At 43.8% G+C, this 18047-nt stretch overlaps 2 long non-coding RNA genes across 4 annotated transcripts in view; one reads left to right on the top strand and one right to left on the bottom strand.

Annotated features, from left to right (window-relative positions):
- Nucleotides 1-18047, top strand: part of LOC138147215 (uncharacterized) — a 45097-nt gene that overhangs the window by 12344 nt on the left and 14706 nt on the right. The gene's annotated exons all lie outside the window — the stretch shown is intronic.
- Nucleotides 16916-18047, bottom strand: part of LOC138147216 (uncharacterized) — a 69243-nt gene continuing 68111 nt past the window's right edge. For both annotated transcript variants that reach the window (XR_011164732.1, XR_011164731.1), the window contains exons 2-3: nt 17552-17622; nt 16916-17222 (exon numbers count right to left, since the gene is read on the bottom strand). This is a non-coding gene — a long non-coding RNA (uncharacterized lncRNA). The remainder of the gene's footprint in view (nt 17223-17551; nt 17623-18047) is intronic.

Here is an 18047-nt window from a genome sequence, read left to right as displayed (position 1 = left end):
CACACACACACACACACACACACACACACACACACACACACACACACTAGCCCTACCATTGCCTACCATTGTCTTTCCCTCTTGGCAGTGAATCTAAAAGGGATTTGAGAGAGAAAGGGGAGACTTATTTTATTCATGCAAGCCACAATTTGATGCTACCACTAAACAGCTGTTCAGACCTCTGTAGTTCTTGTCTTTTTGAACTCCGTACTTTTCTCCACTCCTTGCAACTCAAGACCTCCTCCCTTTCCACATACCCCTTTCTTCCTCCCCTTGTATCCTAAGGCCATCTGTATAAGTGGTCGGGGTGTCCTTGCTATCATTGACCAGTCTTTGTAGCTGATGGAAATGTCTTCTATCTCCCTGGAAGCCTTTACATACTTTATTTCCACCCCCCCATCCCACCTTCCCTATTCCCCCCATTCTCCCCAAGCCAAGCCAGAAAGAGAAGAGGGAATGGTGCCCACTCTGCTCAAGGGTAGCAGGTCCAGTCTCAAAATAAAAATGTTAATGGATAAAGGAGCCCCCATCCCAAGCAGGCTGGGTCCCCTACTGCATTTGCTCCCTACCCCAAGCCATGGCTTCCTCATTCTATTCAGTATGTCCTTTTAATCCTAGTCCTTGGATCAAGTCTATCAGCCTCCATGCTTAATCCCTGTGGAAAGGTTTTTTGAGAGCAAACCCATTTTTTATATTTAATCTTTATATCCCTTACACCAACTGTGGGTGTAAATAGGTATTTAATAAACGTATATCGTCGATCTCAGGAAGGAGACTGGGCCCCACTCAGGTTCACCCTGGTGTATATGTAGTAAGGATGATGGAAACAAGGGCCACCTGATCAACCTTGGGCTTCAGCCACAAGAAAGTCAGTGGGGCAGCCCCAGGATGTGGGTAAGGGAGAGACAAGTAGATGGAGGGCTGGCCATTCACCACAATGACCACCCTCTCCTCAGCCTAATCTTAACCATCTTCTCATCCTTACTGCCCCCCCCCCCCCGACCTCAGAATCCTCCATAGCCCTGCTCTCTCATCCAGGCCCTCCTCTTAGCAGAAGAAGCCCAGTCACTCCATTGATAGGAGAAGGGCCTAGGGTGTGGAAAAGAGAGCATTCATTCCACTGAATCTGGAGGCTGGGCTCTCTGGTCCCGTCCCCCCCACCTTGGATGGGAGTAGGGGGAGACTATGGCCAATTTCAAATGGACATGCCCTTATTATTCAAACCACCCCCACCCACCGCCCCCAAAAAACAAAATAAAACAAAACAAAAAACAAAAAGCCGGGGACTTTCTGGGCCCGCTGGTAGGGGGAGGTGGATGGAGCTAGGTTTAACATTGTTAGTCATGGAGGAATCACAGAGGGACTGCATGGCCCTGAAAACTGATGGGGAGACCAATTGAGGGCAAAATTGTCCAGGACAATGGCTTCTTTGTCTCTGTGCCTGGGTCTGCCTGCCAAGGTTAGCAGAGTTGAATGAAACTCACTGGAGCTGTTCTTCACACCACATACCAACGGCCTGCTTAGATTTTTTTCTCCCTTTTCTGAAGGGGGGTCGTGGCGGGAGGCAGCAGAGGGGACAATGGCTTCGATTAGCATATGCTGCTGGCTGGCGGTTTTGGATATGATAGAGACAGGGCCCCCATATCTACCCCCACTAGACTCTTTCTTCAGATCCCGCCACACGGAAGCTTTCACATGAGGGTCTGGTGCTCAATGGGTCCCTCCCCAGGAATAAGTTCTGGGCCCTCTGTGAGTGGGAACAGCTTAAAAACAAAAAAAGAGTTATTCCTGAATCTCAGGGCACTAAGTCATTTTCTTGATCCTGTGCTCCACAAAGTACTCCACTTCCCATCCCTTCCGCAATTTCACAAAATGACTGTTCACTCTTACTTTAAATAAAGAGCAAACTCCTCTGCCTGGCATTCAAGGCTGAAGGTTTTGATCCCAGCCTAGCTTTGCTTTCACTCCTTCCCAGAAGGCACCCTGTCTACCATCCAGACCTAACTGCTTACTATCTCCGAAATGTGTCCCATTGTTTTCCAAGTCCTAGACTTTGTTCAGGAAGTTCTACCCCCTAGAATACCCTTCCCTTTCCTCTCTGCTTATCTAAATTCTGCCCATCGTTCAAGGCCTTGTCTGTCTCACCTGAAGCCTTCTTGTACCAGACCAGTTCACAATGGTCTCAAAAGGCAAGAAATATGGCATACTGGAAAGAACCCTGGACTGGCTTGAGTTCTGCGATCAACTCACTGTCTGAACTTGAGCAGACTATTTCCTGTCTTTGAGCCTCATTTTTCCCTACCTATAAGATCAAGGTTTAAACTAGATAATTTTTAAAATCCTTCTGTGTCTGACTTTCTACAACTGAAACAGTTGGACCTGATGGGGCCAGTGTGTTGTAGAAGAGAGCTCTGGATTTGGATTCAAAGGTACTAGGTTCAAATGCCAGGTCTATTACAAAGGAACTCAGTTTCCTCTTCTATAAAACTAAAGGGTTAGATTAAATTGTCTTTAAGATTCTTATAGACCTCTAAGATATTGTCTATGGTCTCTTAAATCCTCTCATCTAAACCTGGAGCCTCCTGGGTGGTGGGGACCATGTCTCCCACTCAGTTAAGCAAGCACTCACTGAATACTTTGAAGACTGGCTCCTCCCTCATGGCCAATGCAAAATGCCAATGACCTGGGAAGAATTCTAATGGAGTCCTCAATCAAATCTGGCTAGCAATTAGAGGCTGTCTTAGGGGCGGGTGGGAAGACAGGGTTGGGAATCCCACAGAGCCAGGGGAGGAAAGCTATAGGCACTGGAAGAGGCTGTTGAAACCTCAAACCCATTCCTCACCCCCTCTCTCCCTCCAAGGCAGCTTAGGGCCTCCCCACATGGGACAAGGATCTGCTCCATTGCCCACTGCTCTCTGCTCTATTTCCTGCATCTCAAATGCCTTCTTGGGCTCAAGAATCCTGGCAGCGCATTTATTCCCAGAGCTGTTATCGGTTCAAATGCACAACTTTACCACTTGGATTGGGTGGCATGAGTCACACAAGTTGGGGCATTTATTAAAATGTGAAACAATCCATCAGGTTGCAGGCTCCATAGCACTAGGAAGTGAGCTAAAAGAGGGAGAAATCTACCCTTCTGGAGTGGTAGAAGATACCCTCCTTACCTCCCACCTGGACTATTATTACAAACTCTTAATGGGTTTCTCTGCCTCTGGTCTCTACCTCTCCAATATGTCTTGCATATACTGTCAGACTGATTATTCTAAAGGATATTTTTGCTCATGTAAATCTCTTATTCAGAAACCTTCAATGACCTCCCATTACCTCCAGGAGAAAGTCATAGAATCATAAGGAAACCTCAGAGGACGTCTAGAATTGTCAGGTCAAATTCGTTAGAAATGGGAGCCACTAAATTATCGGTAAGGATCCCTGGGAGTGCATATCGACTTAGAAACCACAAAGTAACATTGTCAACGTTCTATTGTATTTTTATTTCTTTTGTTAAATATTTCTCAATTATATTTTATACTGATTCTGACCACATATGAGAGTGTCGTTGGTCACAATTCCACCACGGACTGTGGTGACATATCTGATCTAAAGCAACCCATACTTCAGCAGGAATCACCTCCACAGAAACCTTAAGAAGTGGTTATTCAGCTTCCATTTACCCAGTGGTGGAGAACTCTTTACCTCTTTAGGGAAGCCTATTATATCCAGGCATTCACCTAAATACTACTTTGTATTAGGATCATGGAGCAGCTAGGTGGTGGAGTGGATTAGGTACCAGGCCTGGAGTCAGGAAGACCTGAGTTCAAATCCAGCCACAGGCACTTGCTAGCTGTGTGACCCTGGGCAAGTCACTTAACCATGTATGCCTTGGTGTTTTCATTTGTAAAATGAGCTGGAAGAGGAAATGGCAAATCACTCCAGCATCCTTGCCGAGAAAATCCTAAATGGGCTCACAGAGTCAGAAACAACTGAAAAATGGCTGAACAGAAATAACAATTAGAATCATAGATCTAGGGTTGAAAGGAAACTCAGAGGCCATCTAAACATGGGATCATTGTTTCATAGGATCATAGATTTAGAGTTAGAAGGAATCTTTTTTTTTTTTTTTGCTTTGTTGGAGGGGGAAGGGCAGGGCAATTGGGATTAAGTGACTTGCCCAAGGTCACACAGCTAGTAAGTGTTAAGTATCTGAGGTCAAATTTGACCTCAGGTCCTCCTGACTCCAGGGTTATTGCTCTATTACTGTACCACCTAGCTGCCCCTAGAAGGAATCTTAGTAAACATTAAGTCCCTCATTTTGCGGATGAGAAAACCAAGACTGGAGAAATTAAGTGACTTACCATGGATCCCACAGCTGAGGGCCTAAGATGGCATCTAAACCCCAGCCTTCTGTTTTCCATGCCCAGTACCTCATCCACTATACCACCATGCATCTCAACCATCAAATCCAAACCCTTTGTTTTAGAGATGAGGAAGCTAAGATCCAGAGAGGTCAAGTCATTTGGGTAAATGTAAATTCCAAAGTCATACAGGGAGTAAACGTCAAAGGTGAGATTTGAACCCAGGTCCTCTGACTCTTGAAATAGTGCTCAATGGGTAGAAATGACATCTTTTCTAAAAGTTAAATAATCATTAAGGAGTACACAAATTGGAGCTTATGAGGTAGCATTTTAGGAGGATAAACATCAATAGTGTTAGAAGCCAAAATAACAGTCACCCCTTTGTAGACCCACAAATGGAGACAGCCACTAAGCCCAAGTGGATGGATCTAAATAATAGTCTTCTTCCTATTTCTTGCAAACAGTCCTCCATCTCCTTTCTCCATGAATTTATAGAGGCTACCTGTCCCCAATTCCTTTCTCCCCTTAATTCTTAGAATTCCTAGCTTCCTTCTTCACTTAGCTTGAGCACTAATACATGAAACCTTTTCTCCAACTCTCTGCTGAGCACCATCCCCATCCCCATACATGACCTTGCTCTTTTTCTGTATGTACTTACAAGAATCTATGTTGATAGAATGTAGGCTCCTTGAAGATGGGGGCTATGGGGGACTATTTAATGTTCACCTTTGTATCTAATATAGTACCTAATATTGCCTAGAACTTAGTAGGTTCTTAATAAAAGCTTGATTAAGAAGTAAATGGTGCCAGAGTTAAATGTTGAGGGCAAGGGGAACATACTTGTATTTTAGTAATTTCTAATATCTATGGCAAGGACAAGATTCAACCAACTTAGATGGCATCCCTGTAGACGCTGAGATGCCAGCTGGGCTCACCGTTCCTGACAGCCTCTTAGTTTCCTTACTGTAGAGTTCTAGATTGGGAGATGGAAGGACCTTCATGGTCATCTAGTCCAGGGTTTCTTAAACCTTTTCTGCTTTTCACGTTTGGGCGGCATTCACTGGTGTTCATGGCGTGACGGCGTGCACAGTGCAAAGTGTGTATGCTATGTGTTCAGAACCAAGGCTGCAGCACAGTGGCATGATGCAACATGGGCAAGTGCTGCCAGAAACCCTCAGATTCATCACACTTGATTTTGAGTTAATTTTTGGTTGTTGCGCTTTCAGAAAACTTTTACTGCCAGATTTGCCAAAATTTGGGGTTTTGACCCACAGTTGAAGAAGTGCTGATCTAGTCCAATCTCCTCATTTTATAGATGAGGATACCAAGGCCCAAGGAAGTTAAGTTATTTGTCCAAGGTCATTCAGGTGGGTGTCAGAGTCAGAATTTCAAACCAAGTCTTCTGACTCCCAATGCAATACACTCTAATCCTCTCCAGCTCCAACTTCCCAATCCACTCCTCCATAGCATATCCTATCTCTCTGCTGTTCAATGAGAGTAGAAGATGTACAGAAACCATGTCTTTTCTCCTTGTTTTCCCCATAGTTCCTGACCCAGGACCAGGCACTCAGGCAGGAAAGGCTTGTTCACTGATCTAATTTCTTGTTGAATTGAATCAGGGTCCTTGCAGTGGGAGGATAGAGGGCCCAGTCTTAGATATAAGTCCTTCTGTATCTAAAAGCCCTTCCTAGCTTGGGATGAGAGTGACATGGCCAAGGAGGAAGCCAGGAACAGCAGGGCTGGGCTTTCCTCCCTTGCTATCATCACTCCCTTCTAAACCTTCCTTTTCCTCTCAATTAATTTGAAGACCAGGGGATCCACCCAGGACCTCTCCATGGCTCCTAGCTAACAGTTTAAAAGCAGTTTATCCTACAAATGCCAAAGGCAGGGAGTTGGCTGCAATAAGCTATTCCCTGAAGCAACTGGATGCTGTCACAGCCATTGGAGAGCTCTGAAGGCAGCAGGTGGTGAGAGACAGGGACAGACAAGCCCAGGGACATGAAACCCTAGATGTGGGAATATATTCTGAGCATGGGAATTTGATTCTTGAAGTCTTTAGTCAGGTTCTGAACACCAAGGGCTGTCTGTCCAGGATCAATCCATCACTGGGTCAACAAGCACTCATGGAAAGTAAAGTGTGTGCCCAGCCTTATGCTAAGCTCTTGTGGGGAGACAGGAGAAGCTATAGTCATTGCCTTCATGGCATGACACTGTTCTGAGGAGATGAGACATACAAATAATAAAAAGCTCATCCACAATAGGAGGCCTAGCAATACTAAGTATTGAGGAGGCAGGGGACAGGGGGACCCTATGGGCTTAAATTGTGGAGACCTCAGATACCAGACTCAAGAGGCTGAAATTTGTCCTCTAGGCAAAGGGGAGTCATTGAAGATCTTTGAGCAGAAAAGTGACCCAACCAAGCCACCCACTGAAAAAAAAGTTTGGAATGAGATTTCGCTCTAGATTCTAAGATAGCCAGAGAAGGGAAAAGATGGAGCCAAAGTTCCAGCGGGTCAAGTGGAGGGATGAGCCCAGTTCTCACACTGGCAAAGGAGGGAAAGGAAAAGGAAAGGTCCGTCATTGCCCAAAGAGCCCCCGGATGACACCCCTGTCTGCTTGTGGTTTACTGTGTCATTACTCACAGTTATTTCCCTAATCTCCAAACCCTCTCCAAGTCTTCATAATCCCTTCCCATCCCCGAAACACAAGGGATATTGTCAGAAAGTTTCTGTGGATAAAGAAGAAAAAGAAAAACATGAGCCCCCAGAGGCTCTAGGAGTCCTTGGGGTTTTTTTTTTTTTATTTCCTTAGTAGTACAACCTCCATTCTCACAGGCCTGGGCTTCTGAAGTCTGTTCATCCTTGCCTGGCTTGCCTGAACCCCCTATATCTACTCTCTTTGTTGTGGCAGAACAACGTGAAATGGCTGACCTGTTCCAAAATTCTGCCTTATCATTCTGCAACTGTGCTCTGCACCCTGCTGAATGAGCCAACACCTATGTGGTCATTCACATGGGCTCTGCCTCATGGGCCACTACACTTGGGGATGAAAAAGAGAAAGGACTCAGGATGGCTAGGTGGCACAGTGAATAGAGCACAGGCCCTGGAGTCAGGAGGACCTGAGTTCAAATTTGACCTCAGACACTTAACACTTACTACCATGTTTCCCCGATAATAAGACACTGTCTTATTATATTTTTTTTGGACAGAAAAACACCAGAGGGCTTATTTTCAGGGGAGGGCTTATTTTAATGAACATTGACAGCAATTTTAATAAACAGGTAAATGTGAACAAAAAAATGTACCTTTATTCGATAAGCAAATCACTGGGGAAGAACAGGATGACGCGCTCACTGCTGCAGCTCTGATTGGATGCAGCTCGGAGCGCGGCGTGCGTTTCACAGGGGGGGGGGGACGGTGCATACAGAGGGTACCGCAATGTAGCGTGTAGCGCAGGGGATCACCTTCACTACAGTAGCAATCTCAATAGGGCTTATTTTCGGGGGAGGGCTTATTTTAGAGGAATCTTACACAGTAAGGGGAGGGCTTATTTTCGGGATAGGTCTTATTATCGGGGAAACACGGTAGCTGTATGATCTTGGGCAAGTCACTTAACCCCAATTGCCCTGCCTTCCCCTCTCCAAAAAGCAAAAAAAAAGAGAGAGAGAGAGAGAGAGAGACAGAGAGAGAGAGAGACAGAGAGAGAGAGAGAGAGAGAGAGAGAGAGAGAGAGAGAGAGAGAGAAGGGACTCGATGACACAGAGGTCTGAGTCAGTATCAGGCAACGGAAAGCCCAGGGCCACTCTGGTATCCATTCTTGCAGTTCAACAGTCATGCCAGGAACTAAATAATAGCTAGCATTTACAATGTACTTTAAGGTTTGCAAGGCACTTTACAAATATCATCCCACTTGATCCCCACAACAACCCTGGGTGGTAGGTATTATTATCCCCATTTTAAAGATGAGGAAACTGAGCTAGGTAAAAGTTGTCTTGCCCAGCTAGTAAGTGTCTGAGGCTGAACTTAAATTCAGGTGTTCTTGCCTTGAGCTCCAACACTTTGACTACCAAGCACCTAGTTAAAGGCTGGGCATGCAGGCTATACTCAGTAAATACAAGATAACCAAGAGGATGCTGAGACCATTAGCCTGTTTTGGAGACCATGCATCTCAGGCCAGATATGACCGTGCAATAGATATCCAGTCCCAGCTCTGCTGCATGGAACGGTTTTACGTGACTGGGCAGTTCATTTGCTTTCTTTTGGTTTCTTCTTGGACCATTCTACCCTCCATTTCAAGTTCTTTGAAGGAGAAACCAAATCATAGTAACTATGCCTGATGTATAATGGATATCTCCTACAGAGAGAGGAAGCCATGAGGCAGCATGATCCTGCTTAAAAGGGCACTGGATTTGGCTTTGAGAAACCCAGTCTTAATCCTGGCTCCACCACTCACTAGTTATGTGAAGAAATTATACACTAAATGGGTTCCCAGATACATCTCTGAGGCATATAAAAATGTAAGGAATTGAGAGGGGAGCTAGGGCCCTGGTGTCCCTGGATGAAATTGTGCTCACAAATGTACTAAAGGGTGACTTTAGACAAATCCCTTCAACTACTTGGGGCTTTAGTTTTTCCACCTGTAAGATGGGAATAATAGCTCAGGCCTGTGTACTGTACAGGAGTGTTGTAAATATCAGATTTAAATGCAAGGTGATGGTGGGTGAGAAAGAACTTTAAAGGCCTCTGCCCTTTGTGGGGATAGGGAATTAAAGTGTATGTGGGAGGAGAGGGGGTGCTTCTGGTCTAAGGGAAGCTACTTTCAAGAAAGCCAATTTGCATTCTCTTTAAATCAAGTTTGCCTTTGACAAGTGACTAGCCTGAAAGAAATCTGTTAGTGTGAGTAATGAGACCTTCTAGTCTCAACATGCATCTTTCTCCCAGGGACCTTCCCACAATTAACTGGCAACATCTGACTTCTAGTGGGGGAGGGGAAGGGGGGGGCTCTCTTCTACCTGCTAAAATGAGCAAGAATTGACTTGTTTCCCCAGATCACTTTCCCAGGCAGGTTGGCAGCTGCATTTTGCTTGCCAATGTGAAGAGGGGGGATAATGGGAGAATGATGCCAGAGCATTACTTTTTAGTCTGTTAGTCTAAAAGGACTCTAATAACTGACAAATCTTTATTTCTCTCATCAAAATGATGAAAATGTCATCCTGCTGCCTCGTTTCTCCTCCTAGAGTGAAATATATGTGTGTGTGTGTGTGTGTGTGTGTGTGTGTGGTAGATATGCACAAACAGACCCAGCCTTGGATAGTAATAGAGAAGGGAATAAGCATTTATTAGGCACCTAGTATGTGCCAGACAATGTACTAAGCACCTTCCAAATATTATTTCATTTGGTAGCAAGCAGGCTCTGCTGCCTGTCTCCTCCAATTGGGCTTTAGAGCAAGATAGGAATCCTGGAGTAGTTATTCCTGGAAAAGGGGAGCTGGACAGGTCATGGAGAGGAAGTCAGTGAGGGAGGTGGGAGACCTAGGGGAGGAAAACCTAAGACAGATGCATCAAGCTATCACAAATATCACACACACACACACACACACACACACACACACACACACACACACACTATTCCTGTGTTCTAAAGTTCTTTCCAGCTCTGATATTTCATTCTCTTGCCTCAGGATCCCCTTTCTAGCTCTGATGCTCTGTGTTCTAACATAACCTCTGGTTCTGACATTCTTTCTTCCTTATAGGATCCCTTCAGCTTCTGATAGTTTATGTTCTATATACTAATGGTCAGTGTTTTTTAGAGTTCCTTCCAGCACTAATGTCCTTTGTTCCAAGCTGCTTTCCTACCATGTGCTAGGCACAGGGCTAGACACCAATTATAAAAAAACTAAAAACAAAATCAACCCTGCCCTGCAGGGACATATATTCTACTAGGGAGGAAGTAACATGCATGCAGACAGATAAAGGTAAAATAGATACAAAGTGAATATAAAGTCATTGGGGAAAAGCATTACCAGCTGTGGGTATAAAAAAAGGACTATCTTGCTCCTTTTCAAGGGGCACTTCTTGAGCTGAACCTTGAAGGGAGTCAGAGGTTCCAAGAGGCAGAAATGAAAGAAAGCCTCACAGGCATAGTGGTGGAGCAGGGGAGCAGCCAGCCTCCACAAAGGCAGAAAGTTTGGAGATGCAATGTTGTAAATAAAGACCACCAAATGGTCCCAGTTGACTGGAATGTGGATTACAAGGGAGGAAGTAAGTCTGAAGGTTTACTCTGGGACACTAATACACTTTTGGTGGAGCTGTGAATTGGTGCAACCACTCTGGAAAGCAATTTAGAATTATAGTAAAAATGTCATTAAAATGTACATACTCTGAGCCAAAGAGATTAAAGAGAGAAAAGTCCCATGTATACAAAATTACATATCACATCACTAAGAACTGGGAGGAAAGTGGGTATCTATTAAACACAGAGGTTGGATTCAGTCAAAGGGCCACACTTGAGGCTTGTGTGGCCTTGAGGCTGCAGGTTCACCACCCCTTGGATTAGAAAATGGTCAGTCAGTCAACCAACAAATTTCGGTATATGAATGCAGCAGAGTATTATAATGATGATGATGAATGTGAAGAATTCAGAGGAACTTGGGAAGATTTGTATGAACTGATGCAGAGGGAAGTAAGAAACTTGGGAAAACAATTTATACAATAATCTCAATAGTGTAAAATATAGAAAGTCCTCAGAACTCTGTTCACTGACATAGTCAATCTTTATTTTAGAGGACTGGTAATGAAGCATGTCTCCCATTTCTTCTCAAAGAAAAGGTGAACTACAGGGGAGATGGGGCATATATTTGTAGACACAAACAAGGTGTTGACTTGTTTTGTTTAACCATTTTTTTTATTTACAAGGAAGCATTCTCTGGTGGGGATAGTCTTTGAGAAAATATATTTTAAAAGTGAAAGAAAAAGCTAGGTTGAAGAAATTTTGTGAAGGGCTTTCAATATCAACCAGAGGCATTTGTATTTTATCCTGTAGGGATTAGGGAACTATTGAAGCTTCCTAAGCAAAGGAGTAACATGGTCAGGCCAATCTTTTAGCATTATCCATCTGGTAGTTATGTGGAATATGGATTGGAAGGTGAAGAGACTAGAGAAAGGGAGACCAATTAAAAGGGTATATAGCAACTGTCCAGATCAAAAAGGATGAACATAGAATGCATGTCCTGAGAGTGGAGAAGAGACAGATGTGAAAGATGTTGTTGAGATAAAACTGACAAGCCTTAACAACTGATAACCTGGAGGAGAGGGGAAGTAAGAGTAGAGAACAACTTATGTTTGTGAACTTGGGTATCTGAAAAGATTGTGTTGCCTTTTGTCAGGAAAGGGGAAGTTGGAAAGAGGAGTGAGTGTAGGGGGAAAGTTCACAGGTTCTATTGAGTTTGAGATGCGTATGAGACATACAGTTAGAGAAAATGAGGCTTCATATAGAGATCTGGGAATCATCTGCACAGAGATAATAATTGAATCCATGAGAGCCAATGAGATCAGAAAAAAGAGAATATAAGGAAAGAAGAAACCCCAGAGCAGAATCTTGGGGTGCCCCCAGGTACATGGAATGGTCATAGATGATGATTCTACAAAAGAGATTGAGAAGTAGTTCTTACATCTTTAATAATAACAGCTGATAGTTACATATAGTTTTACATATACTGTCTCATTTGATCCTCACAACAACCCTCTGAGATACGTGTTATTATTATCCCCACTTTACATATGAAGATAAGTTGAAGAAATGTGGGGAAATTGGAACATTAATGCATTGTTGGTGGAGTTGTGAACTGATCCAACCATACTAGAGAGCAATTTGGAACTATGGCCAAAGGGCTATAAAAATGTGCATACCCTTTGGCCCAGCAATACTGTTTCTAGGTCTGTATCCCAAAGAGATTATAAAAATGGGAAAAGGATCCACATGTACAAAAATATTTATAGCAGCTCTTTTTGTGGTGGCAAAGAATTAGAAACTGAGGGGCTACCCATCAGTTGAGGAATGGCTGAACAAGTTGTGGTATATGAATGTAATAGAATACTATTGTTCATAAGAAATTATGAGCAGGTAGACTTCAGAAAAACCTGGAAAGGCTTACATGAACTGATGCTGAGTAAAGTGAGCAGAACCAGGAGAACATTGTACACAGCAACAGCAACATTATCCAGTGACTAACTTTGATGGACTTAACTCTTCTCAGCAATGAAAGGATCTAAGACAACTCCAAAAGACTCATGATGGCAAATGCTATCCACATCCAGAAAAAGAACTCTGGAGTCTGAAGGTAGATCGAAGCACTATTTGCTCTTTTTTGTTTGTTTGTTTCTTCTTCCTCATGGCTCCTCCCACTGGTTCTAATTTTTCTTTACAACATGACTAATGTGAAAATAAGTTTAATGTGCATGTATATATAGAACCTATATCAGACTGGATGCCATCTTAGGGAGGGGGCAGAGGAGGGAGGGGAAGAAAATTTAGACCTCAAAATCTTATGGAAGTAGATACTGAAAACTAAAAATTAATTAATTAGAAAATAGATAAATAAATATTAGCCAGCATGGCTTCATCAAGGGAAAAAAAAGAAATATGCATCAGGGACTTAGAGGCTATAATAACTCTCCAGCACTGGACTCCTTAGAGATACTCCTGAATCAAGAGGAGAAAGAAACCAGCTTCCTTTTGTGTTAGGAAGGCCCAATAATGGAGTATTTCACACCAAGCTGCCAAGTCCTGCCCTAGGGAGCCTGGACCTCCCACCTTTCCCGATCCCAGGCTGGACACATAGTAGGGCTAATATTTCCTTATAGGACAGCTAGGTAGATGGATAGCTTAATAGTCCCCTTGCCCCTCCCTTCTCTAGGGGATTTATGACTTTCATCCCTATCTATATCCTGGCACCTGGTGACAGTGCCCCTCCCCTTCCTAGGCTATTGGGCCTGTGTCACTTGTAGCTCCTGCAGGGGGCCAGGAGGAGGAAAAACAGTATGCTCGTGCCCTGGGGAGGAGAAAATTAGGTGAAGAGAACATTTTCTGACATTCCACCTTCCTTCTTCTCATCCCTGCTATTTCTACTGCAAGTCCAAACTCCATAGCCTTTTGTATTTTAGTACCTTTCCCTTTCTGTCACGTACAAACTCACCTTAGGCACTTAATCCCTTTCTGCCTTGTATTGTGTTAAGTTTGGTGAATGGGCGTATTCTGATATCAATTAGACTATAAACTCCATGTGGGCCGGTCCTGTGTTTCATTCATGTCACAAGATCATAGAAATATAGAGATAGAGATGTTTACAGCTTAGAGGCTGTTTGATTCAACCTTCTCATTTATAGATGAGGAAACTGAGGCTCGGAGAAGTTAAACGGCTTGTCCAAAGTCACATAGGTCATGAGTTTCAGAGATGGAATTCAGAAGCAGGTCATCGGATTCCAAATCCAGGGTTCTTTCCATTGTACTAGACTGTCTATATCCCTTAGCCCCAGAGGGTACTCAAGAAATAGAAAGAAAGGAAAGAAGGGAAGGAAGAAGGGAAGGAAGGAAGGAAGGAAGAAAGGAAGGAAGGAAGGAAGGAAGGAAGGAAGGAAGGAAGGAAGGAAGGAAGGAAGGAAGGAAAGAAGGAAGGAAGGAAGGAAGGAAGGAAGGAAGGAAGGAAGGAAGGAAGGAAGGAAGGAAGGAAACAGAGACAAAATTAGACCAACTCCCTGAAAGGTATAGAGAGGGAGATTTGTATGAAATCTAGGATCTCTTGAAGTCAAAAGGAAGCAGTCTTACATTCAATCATACGATGTTCTGCTTCCTCCAGCAAGTAGTATATGTATGAAATTCCCGCATAACTATTGGACATATGTTTACTGAATACCCACTATATACCTCACTCTATGCTCAGTGCTATGGAGACTTCAAAGAGATGTTAAGACTGAGTTCTTGCCCTTAAGGAGATCACATTGTGATTGGGGAGAAAAGAGGAAAGGGAAGGAAATAAACATTTATATAATGCCGATGAAGTGCCAGGCACTGTGATAAGCATTTATAAATATTTTATCACTTGTTCTCACAACAACCCTGACAAGTAGGTGATGCTATTATTCCCATTTTACAGTTGAATAAACTGAGACAAAAACTGAAATTAAGTGACTTGCCCAGATTGACACAGCTAAATTAGCATCTGGAAGTCAAATTTGAACTCAGGTCTTCATACAGTTAACTAACTTTATATGTTAGTAAATTCTAAAGAAATTCAAAGAAGGTAAAAAGTGTTCTAATGGTGATGGGGAGGGGAAGGGGAGAAATTAAAGGAAATTTCATGGAGAAAAGTTGGGTTTTGAAGAATGAGTGGGAGTTATATAGATTAGAGGGGAAAGGGAGAATATTGCAGATAGTAGAAACAGCACGAGAGAAAACACAGAAGCAGGCATGGACAAGGTGTAGTGAGGAGACCTACCTGGCTAGAACAAAGGATTCGTGTAGGGGAATAATGAGAAATAAAGCTCTAGGGGTAGATTAAAGCCAGGACACAGAGGGTCTTAAATGCCACAGTGAGAAAGTTGGTCTCCATTCTGTGTCAGTGGGGAGCCATTGTAAGTTTTTTGAGCAGGGGATTAAAATAATCCAGAAAAGATTATTCTAAAGAATGGTTTCTGTATACAAATTGGATGACTCTGTGAATTAAATATGGGCACTGATGAAGAGAGAGAAGGTATGACTCTTGCATGCCATCATACGCCCATAGAATCCTGAGCAGAGAGAACCTTCTAAGGAGAATTTTGAGCTCAAGGTTAGCACTGAGAAGCAGAAGCATTTTCTACAGAATGCTGTGCTGGTTTGAAGGAATTTAGGGAGCATCTGCTAGGTTTGACTTATTGGCCTCAGTGGAATGGGAGTGAGTGAGTGTTAGGGATGAGATTGTTAGGGAGGAGAAAGGACTCCCTGACCCACTATTGAATAGTGAAGGATGCAGTTCCAGCCGTCCAATCACGTGTTAGCCTCTTGTCACATGACTCTAAAAGCCTGACCATCAAAAGTTCTCAGAACTCCTCTGTGGCCAGCAGTTAGGGCTTTGCAGGGAAAGCTATTCTGTAATTGTATAAACCAATGGAAAGTCTGTCTGGGCATAAGGGAGAAACCTTCAGACAGAGATAAATATATCAGTAGGCATGACAAGATGGGGGTGGGAAGAAGGCTGTGTCTGGTTAAGTCCACATTGGCCAAGTAAGTCCACATGTGCTGTGTCATCCTCAAAATTTCGTCTTTTGGGCACCCACTGGAGGAGGGTCCCAGCTCTGAGGGGAGCTGTATTGTTTCTCCAGGCTGGTGATTTCTGTGGCCAGCACCCACCCCAGCCCAGGACTGGCACAGTTTGGAACACATGGGGTAGCAGAACAGGCATTGATGCAAGATGTAAGGGGAGGGCACTTTTTCATTCTGAATAGACCAGAGGAGAGAAAAAGAGAAGCGAGTGAATTGTAGTGAAGGCCTGAGGGAGGGAGAGAAAGCTCATTTGAATAGGAAAGGTCTCTGTGCCTTGGCTTCCAGCTGATCCTCTAAGACTCCTAGCATATAAATGACTCTCTACCAACTCCCATGGCCCCACTGGGTATAGAATGAGAGTAAATGGTACTTCGGGCTACCTTTGTTGCCTGGGATCTCCTGAAAGCTCCCCTCTCCTCTGCCAGTCTAAATCCTATCCATCTATCAAGGTGTATCACTTCTAAGAAGTCTTCTCCTTTTGCACCCAATCAGTAAAACCTCATCATCCTTTCAAACCTTACTATGTGCCCCACACACTCCACACTCCAGCATGTAATCTGTATCCTGCCCTGTATCACTACTCAGCTGTTTCACTTGTGTGTGTGTGTGTGTGTGTGTGTGTGTATGTGTCTTTGTCTCTGCAGCTAGACTTGAGCTCCTTGGGGAGGAACCACAGGGCCAGGTATAAAACAAGTGCTTCATGAAAGACTTAAAATGCAATTATTCTCTGTTTTGCTTTGGTTCCATTACAGAGAACCAAAGGTTAGATCTAAGAGTTTTATGTGATGTCAAGTCTAACACCTGTATTTTTAAGGATTCAGAAGAAGGAAGTGGCTTGCCCAAAGAACTGAGCCTCAAAATTGGGTGTCCTGACTCACTCAAGTGTCTCCAAACACACGTGTAAGAAGAAGGAAGGTCTAAGGGCCCCGTTTTTTTAAGTTTTCCAGAACACACTTCTTAACCACCTTCTTTACTCCTCATCCCCTTAACGGAAGTCACACTCAAACTCACTACTGGATCCCTGTGGTAATGTCCAGTAAAAAGCTTCCCCTGAGTACCTTCTGTAGAGGAGAGAGGAGGAGGTCATAAGCTGGCCCAGTGTCCTGGGATGAGGTTTTGGGCATAGCTACCAGCCTCCCCCAACTCATGCACCAACCTCCCACCCCCTTCTCCTCCCAGAGGTAGATAATGAAACCAGCTAAGTTTCTGTCTAGAGTTGGTAACAGGCCAAGCACAATACACTCACAGGTGAAACGTTTGTACATGGGATTGTTGTTTTTTCCAGCAGGTTTTAATAACACTGCAGTGTAAGTGTATACATCCTGGGTAAGGACATCAGGTAATCGCTGTAATTATGGGATGACGGTACAATCATATTCTGTATGCTTGCTCCAGGGCTCACTGTGCCAAGCACTTAGCAGACTGATAGCATTCTTTCTGCCCATGATTCCATCTTGTGGAATTACTAGGACTGAACAGGGAAGCTGGTCTTTGGGGCTAGGAAGCTTCTTCTCCAGCAACACTCTCCTTTTGAGCAAGTCAATGAATCTTGATGGACATCAGTTTTCTCATCTGTGAAAAATGAGGAGGTTGGATTAGATGTCCTGTGAGTCTCTTCCAGCTTCAAAAATATGATCCTATCATTTTCTTTTGTGATACCCATGCCTGGTCCCCCAATTCACAGGAAGGGAGACCTGACCCTCCCCAGTATTCACAAAAGACCCGGTACTGTCTTATATTCACAAGTAAGAGGAGATAATAAAAGAGATGCAGAGTGTGCCTAGTGAAATGATGAGCTGCTGAAGAAGGGAAGGAGACGGACTAACGGAGGGAGAAGTCAAGAAGACCTGAGTCCAAATCTCACCCCAAAGACTTTGACCCTGAGCTAACAGTTACTTAACTGCTTTGTGCTTCAGTTTCCTCATCCGTTAAATGAAGGAGTGGATTGGATCATCCCTAAGATCCTGGGATCCTAGAGAGAGACAAAAAGAGAAATGAATAGTCAGACAGAGAGATAGTCACCTAGCTTCTCTGAGACTCACCTTTTCTCATTTGTAAAATGAGTGGGTTAAATTAAATGACCTCAAGGGTCCCTTCCAGCTCTAAATAAATGATCTTATGGTGGGGGAGAGAGAGAAGGAGGAGGAAGTCTAAGGTGAGGAAGGGGAAAAGGAAAAGTATTGAGAGCCAGGGAGTGAGGAAGAAGAGAGTAAAAAGGGAGAGAGACAAAGGGACAGAGAAAGTGATGAGTGAAAGGGGGGAGAGAGACACACAAAGAGACAGATGGAAAGAGGGAGAGAAAGACCCAGAAAGGGAGAGACAGGAAGAAGAGACAGAAACAGAGAGAGAAAGAGAGAGAGAGAGAGAGAGAGAGAGAGAGAGAGAGAGAGAGAGAGA

The sequence above is a fragment of the Petaurus breviceps genome, unplaced genomic scaffold, assembly GCF_028583685.1.
Source record: "Petaurus breviceps papuanus isolate PSGF00001 unplaced genomic scaffold, PetGlider_PUasm1.0 90779, whole genome shotgun sequence".
Taxonomy (NCBI): Eukaryota; Metazoa; Chordata; class Mammalia; order Diprotodontia; family Petauridae; genus Petaurus; species Petaurus breviceps.
Note: the sequence above shows the minus strand (reverse complement) of the source record. Positions and strands in the feature narration are given on the sequence as shown.